We start from the raw sequence: 8223 nt of genomic DNA, 5'->3' as shown, positions 1-8223 counted from the left end.
TGGCTGATGCAGAAGCACTATGCCATGGACATGCTGAAGAAGTATGGCATGACTAAATGCAAACCATTGGATACACCTCTTGATCAGAATGTCAAGCTAGACATGAACACTGGGGCTGAAGTAGAGGATGTGACTATGTACAGGCAGATGGTTGGCAGCTTGATTTACTTGACCATCACTAGGCCTGACTTGAGCTATGCTGTAGGGCTCATAAGCCAGTTTATGCAAAAGCCTAGAAATCCACACTTGGATGCAGTTAGACGCATTATGAGATATGTTAAGTCCACCGTAGAGTATGGGTTGTTCTATGTCAGAGATAAGCCCTTGACATTGACTGGATACATGGATGCAGATTGGGCAGGTTGCTCATATGACCGTAGATCTACGAGTGGATATGCATTTGGATTTGGCAGCGGCATGATTAGTTGGAGCAGCAAGAAGCAGCCTATGATTGCTTTGTCGAGTGTACTGAGGCAGAGTACAGGGGTGCTGCATTGGCAGCATGCGAGATTTCATGGTTGCTCAAGCTTATGGCTGATTTGGACATACAGGTAGATGCTCCAGTGAAGTTACTATGTGATAATCTGAGTAGTGTACTCCTGGCTATGAATGCAATCTATCATGCCAGGACGAAACACATAGAGGTACACTACCATTTCATCAAAGAGATGGTTCTTGCAGGACGAGTGGATCTTATGCATGTAAAGACAGATGAATAGGTTGCAGATATCTTTACCAAGTCTTTGGGTAATTAGTTCTGTGTTTTTAGACAGCTGCTTGGAGTACAGATGCTGTCTTGAGCTTGAGGGGGAGTGTTAGAATATCAAGCTCTTTCATATGTGTTTGACCGACATGAGCTAGACACAGCTAATTTAGCTATATTAGTCAGGTATATTAAATAAGTCGGTGCTCTAGTCTTTATGGTTGGTGTGAATGGTCATTTTGGACTTGTAAAATACTTGACCTATGTTCTTTTAGTAGATGAGAAGAATGAGTGAGGAAGCATGTTGCTTCACTCTGTGTGTATTGCTCTCTATCTGCATCCATGAAAACTAACACTTTACAAATTTCAAGGCACATGAGGGTCATGCAAAGAAGTCACCTACTAGTAGCTAGCAAAAAAAAGTAGAGTTGGGAAAGGTCTTCCAAAAAATTCTCATTTGAATGTAGGTACCATCTACATGAGCATCACTCAAGGAGGTGAACCTAAGTCACGTCATGCTTGAATGAGCAATAATGTGTGTGTGAGTTGGCTTCTAGTCATAGATCCTCCTATGAGCTAACTCACCTACCACAATAGAAAGTATGAGAGAACGGTCATGTGCCTAGTGCCACACAAGTTAGGGCAGTGTTATGCTAGGTTACAATGGGCTTAGTGGGACTAAATTAGACCTAGTTGCACCTACTCACATGGAGAAGTAGTGGAAGGAGTGGGGTTTCAGAATACCCTCACAAGCATTGTTAACCCTTGCAAAAAGGTAGGTTTAGTAGCACATTCATAGTGCTAATGAATAAAAACTCGCATCATCTATCTACACATATGCAAGGAGCAATGAGACGATGCCACCAAGAATTGATGTCATTTAGTACATACATTGACCCACTTCACCATTTTGTGTGCCTAGACTCTAGAAGGAACCCTTCCCAATTGCTATATTGTTTTTACTCCTATTGGAGTGAGCATGACACAACTCTTAAAGCTATGCCACCCAAGGGTGAGGAGGGATAAAGGATTGTTTAGCAATGCAAATGTTGCACTCATGTCATGATAGGGTGAGGAAAAGCAAAAAGAATGATAGTAGGTCATTGTAAGACTCTCTAATGGCTATTGGTAATTGGGTGCAAAATGTGTGTGTGCAATATGTGATTTGATAGCTCTTTTAGCACATTGATATAATACTAACTTTCTCATGTGGGTGGCTGAGTGAGTGGAGGGTTATGGAAACCCTCTTCACCCTATTCATCCTTAGTGTGACATAATGGTATGATAAAGGAGCCAATAGAACAACACCTTAGAATTCATCACTCTTCAATAATGACTAGTAATTGATCAACTTTTTTGGCTCATTCATGTCAGTGTCATCTTGTATCTAGGTAACAATGAAATAAAACATTACAATTAACAAATTGGCCTTTATATGGTGACAATAGGGGAATTTTAAAGAAATACATATGTTCTCTAGTTAAATGATATGTCTTGAACTAGCAAGCACAAATTGGAGCACTCTATATTGATCTCATAAACCACCAATCCAACCCATTGTGTCACATTATTGGCTCCAAGAATTTTCTAACTAGTGCTACCCCATTAGTACATACAATATGCATTTTGATTTGCTCCTCTATGTAGGAGTGTTATCTCATATGCCCTCTTCCCACTACAACAGTCAACCAAGTGTGACCCTTTCTAAGACTTTTGGAAGTTATAATAATAGTAATAATAATAATCTATATTGATTTTCACATCTAGTAAGCAAAGTGCCAAACTTAACACGAGCTTACATGGCACTCATCCCAAGAGTATTTCAAAAAAGTAAACCATTTAAGGGGACTTCGCATAGGGTTGAGTTAATAGTTTACTAGGAAATTCTTAATGCAACTTCCTCTCTACAAACTACACCTCCTAGCAGAAAGGTTTGCAAAACTAGGGCTTTTTGTCAAGCAAACACAAATTGTTTATGGCATTTAATGCAAAATGTGTAGTTTTGCTTTGATGTGTAAGGCCCAAGCCCTTCTTAGAGTTGCATCGCATGAGGTGTAGTCAGTGTAAGAGAAAGACAATGGAGGAGTAAGTTGTTGCTCAGTCACATGAGATGTTCTAGGTACTGGAGTGTTTGTGTTTGTTAATGTGATAAATGACATCTATGAAGATTTTTAGCATTTGCAAATTTTCATTGTTTCCCTTAAGTCGGTTGATATTTGAGCCTTCCTCTTATTCAATAACTAACACACACACACACACACACACACACACACGCGCGCGCGCGCGCGCATGCACGCACGCACACCCACGCGTGCACACGCACACGCATGCACGCATGCACGCGCACGCACACACACACACACACACACACATACACACACACACACACGCACACACACACACGCACACTCACTCACTCACTCACTCACTCACTCACACTCATACATTTGGACCATTAAGTGAATATTCTTGAGTATAGACATGCTTGCATTGGTAATTACATACTTAAAAAGAAATTTAGATATTAAGATTAAGGTGCAATGCATGTGTCTAGTAATACATGAGAGAGGGTGGGGGGTTAGGGATTGCTAATGATAATGCCTAATGATTTTGCATTAATGGTTTGAGGGTATGAACATCTTCATGGATACAACAATAATTATGTACCCTAAATACCCACTTAGATATATACTTGAGAATAAATTTAGAGATTGAGAGTAAAATGCAATGCATGTATCTACTTTTCTTTTTTTGGGGGGGTTGGTAGGGGGGTAGTGATTGCTAACAATCATACCAAATGATGTCGCACTAATGTTCTAAGAGTGTGAGCATATTCATGGCTTCCCTAGTAGTTACATACACTAAATACCCCCTTAAATAGAAATTTACATATTGATAGTGATATGTAATGCATGTGTTTACTGAAATACTAGGCACTCCATGCACAGAGAGAAAGTGTTGGGAGAAGAAATATAGAGGAATTAAAAAAAGTACATGATTTGGGCAACACAATTTTAGTATTCACATCAATTATACAAAGAATCAATTATTGGAACAAACATTTCCTCCTCAAAAATATAATTCCATTTAGTAATATTTGAATTAGTACTCTTAAAATTTGTTCACTTGCATATCTAAAAAGAGATCGATAAGATTGTTGGCATTACTCACATAAATAATTTTCTTGCATATACATTTATATACGAATAAACACAATATTAGTGAGTTTGGGAATCTCCTAATTCCCATTTTTTGAATACTAAAAAGGTGGCATACGGATAAGATCCCCATAAGTTTCTCAAAACCATATGATGCGACCTATCATCGGAAAGCGCTTGAAAAATGGAATCTATTGAGCTATAAAGCGCTCAATTTGGAGTTATAGTGTTCAAGTTATGACAAAGCCAAATATTTGACCACGTGTCCCAAACTTATGAGAAATTCCCATATTCCCCAATATGGTGTTAATAGATAACAAATAATACTACATATAAGGATTGAAATTTACCATTAGTAGATTACTACACAATACAATTTTTTGAATGTAAACTATTTGAAAATAAAAATGAGAAAGAAGTGATTTTTAAAAACAATTGTACTATCCTGGCCATAGGAGAAGCTAAATGAAAGAAAATATACATGATGTTTTGAACAAGATACATCCTAAGTCTTGAATTAATCATTGAAATGATAGCTTTTTCTTCTTAGTTGTATTATTGTTCAAAGTGGGCCTAGCTTGCAACCCATGCAAGGATGAAGCTATGGCATGGCTCCTCGCAAATTATGTTGCAATACCAAAAAATAAAATAGAATATTAGGAATAATAGTTTTACATAACAATTTCATATAAAAAAGTAGTTATTAAGAATTTCAGTAACTATTGCTTGGGCGAATGATATGATGAGCTCTAGTGTTGGTAGAGTAGTTGGCAAATTTAGGGTAAATTTGTTTGAAAGTAAAAAAAAGCATGACAAATCTTGGAACTCCCACTTTCTCCAATCATTTTGTATGTGCATAGTGTGGGAGCAATAAATATGGTAATCATCATCCATTTTTTAATGTAGTTGCATTGGAAATATCCATAATACAAAATTTCTATATGCAAAGGACTATTTCCATTGGTAAATGTAGTTGCATTGGAAATATCCATAATACAAAATTTCTATATGCAAAGGACTATTTCCATTGGTAAACCCATCGTTTGGTAATCTTTTGATTAGCCTTGCTAGAGTTTTATGAATGATATCATTCGTAGCCAATGGTCGTAATTCCTCTTGCAACTGCATTTGATAAGGTGAAGCTTAGTAGTATTCAAATCTTGATTGGGCCATCTATAAAAAATAATTTTAATGAACATACAAATTATCATTTTTTAATCAAAGTTATAACTGTTAATATTATGTAAGAAAAAGCTATCATACCTTAGAATAAATAAATTACCAAACTATAATAAAGTAAAATAAATGATTTTTCAACAAAAAATCTAATTTTGATAAGGTGAAGCTTGATTATATTCAAATGCTAATTGGCCATCTATAAAAAACAAATAACAACAACACAAGCAATCAAATTTAAAATCCCATATATTTTGTAAGAAAAAGTCATCTTACCCTAGAATCTAAGAACTAACAAATAACAATAAAGCAAAAGAAATGAGTTTTCAATAAAAGAACTAATTTTGATCATGAAAGCTCCATAGTATTCAAAATATTGATTAGACCATCTATAAAAAATAATAAAGAATAAATCAAATATTTATAAAATCTAATAAAATTTTAATTTTATTCTATCAAGTAACAATAATTTATCATACCTTAGAACAAATCATTTATCAAATAATTATAAAGTAGAATATATGATTTTGAAATAAAGAAACTAATTATTAAATTTTTACTCTGGTACTAAAGATAAGATACACATTGGAAATGAATAGAAAGAATGAAAATGCAAAGTCAATACCAATTGTTTGACACTTGAAAGAATTTCTTGTTGAATAGGAAAATAAGAGGCTATAAAACTTTCTTATACACAATGTTGAAGGTAGCATTTACTATATTCTCTTTTTCATGAAGCAAAACTTTAACTTTATTTGGTGACTTCACTCTTGAGAATGCAACATAGAGCTGTCCATGAGTAAAGACTAGAGTTTTTAGGTATAACCCCAAATATGATAATGTTTGCCCTTGAGATTTGTTAATTATCATTACAAAGACTAAACAAAGAGTGAATTGCAAATGTTTCATGGACAAAGGAGCAGACTTCTACATTAATATGAGCATTATACTTGGAGCTCAAATAAGGATTATAAGGCACAACCCATCAATTTTCTAAGATGCCGCCCTTGGTATTATGCTTTTCCCCATCATCTTGACGTCTATACAAAGGATAATTAGTGTTATCAACTGTAGTTGCATACACAAACTTCTTTGGATATCATTTTGTCATTGACTGTTCTCGTGCAAAGACTCCTTCCATTGAACACCTCACATGGACCATTTATGTTGCATGTAGAGAGAATTTTATATAAAGATGCAATTTTTTCTTTATCAAAAATCTCGGCACACATCAATTTATCATAATGGTGTGGTTCTAAAGGCTTAAGATGTGGCTCTAGTATAAAGAGTGTGTGGGAATGGGGAAAACCTCTCTTTCAAAAATCTATAACACATACATATCTAGCAACTTTGTCAAACAGTTCTTTTTTTATTATCAATGTCATGATGTCTTTATGTTTCTCATGGAAAACTTATACAATCAAATCTAGTCGTGATTGCCTAGGCAGCAACAAAGCATCCACAATTTCTTGCCACTCAGGATTACATGTCATGTTAATAATAATATCGAGCTTTCCTTTCCTATGCACAATTGCCATAGCATCACGATATAATTGGTACATGAATCTAGGTCCTCTTGTAAAAGAAGATGACAATACTATTCTCTTGCCCACAATAACTCTAGCAATGTTGGTCCTAGGCACATCTATTGCATTAACCATATCTACTAGTTTCTTATATATTTTAGTTCACAAAGTCATTTGATAATGACAACACCAAAATAATCTACATTGCTCAATACTTCAATAAGTATTAACAATGTATTGTTGCATCAAGTGGCCACCATGTAAGAGACATGTGTTAGTGTCATCACATGAATCTAGAGTTGAAAAGCATAATACTCCAATTGCCTAATACAGCCTTTGTTCATGAGACTTTCAATATGTAATCAAGGATCCACATATCTATAAGGAACTTGAATATGTCATCCATCCTCTCCATTTGGAAAAAGAAAAACATATAACAAAGGGATATATACTTTATGTAGGTTAGATATAGTAATCAAATTTCCTTGTTGAGTGCAAACTTGAATATTGTGATGGTCAAGCGTATCATCATCACCTTGCCCAGGCTTAATTGCAATAACTTCACTCATAATTCGAGCAGAATACTAGAAGCAAACCGATTCTCATAAATTTTCATTCTTACTTCTACATTTTTCTAAATGCTTGGGTATTCTTTATCATGAATTTCATAGTTGATTTTTGCAACAAAAAAGAATTTTCTTGAGTGAAAAGCTACTAGATGACCTTGATTGTCATCACTGATCTAGGATAGAACAACTCCAAGTGCAAAATCTGAGGCATCTGTCTCCATGATAAAGGGCTTCAATGGATCTATATAGATGAGAATGGGTGTTGAGGTAAAGGCTTGCATTAATCTTCGAAAAGCTTGTTGAGACTTTTGATCCCATACAAACTTGTCCTTTATAGTTAAGTTGGTTAGAGGGGCAGCAATATCATAGTAATCCTTGATAAAGATTTGATAAAAATTTACAAATCCCAAAAAGCATTGAACATCTTACATAAATGAAGATGTCTCCCATTCTAGAATAGTTTGTACCTTCTTAGGGTCCATATAAATTCTCTTCTCATAAATGACGCACCCCAAAAACTCAGCTTTAGTTTGATGGAAATAACACTTTTTCAACTTTGCATACAAGCCTACGTCTTGCAATTTATTTAAGACTATTTTGACATGAAGCTCATGCTCTTCTTGGTTCTTGGAAAAAATCAAGATGTCATCCAAATAGATGACAATAAATTTGTTCAAGTATTCTCAAAATATATCATTCATCATATGTTAGAAAATTGCTGGAGCATTCGTTAGGCTCAAAATGCCTATACCTTGTGCAAGAAGCTGTCTTCCATTCATCACCTTCCTTTATCCTCACAAGATTATAAGCGCCATGAATATCTATATTGGTGAAGACTTTGGCTTTCCCAAGTCGTTCAAGGAGTTCTAAAATCAAGGAAAGAGGGTAGTGATTCTTGATAGTAATCTTATTGAGGCCTCTATAGTCCACACATATACATAGGGATCCCTCTTTTTTCTTTATGAATAGAATTGGAGCACCCACTGGAGATTTTGAATGGCGTATGAATCCCTTGGCAATATTCTCATGAATATATTTCTTGAGCTCTACTAATTCATCTTGGAGTAGCTTATAGATTTGTAGATGGGAGC

Source organism: Lygodium microphyllum, chromosome 14, assembly GCF_053477565.2.
Source record: "Lygodium microphyllum isolate KBCC chromosome 14, Lygodium_microphyllum_v1.1.10, whole genome shotgun sequence".
NCBI lineage: Eukaryota > Viridiplantae > Streptophyta > Polypodiopsida > Schizaeales > Lygodiaceae > Lygodium > Lygodium microphyllum.
The sequence above is the reverse complement of the archived record's forward strand: the minus strand, read 5'-3'. Positions refer to the sequence as shown.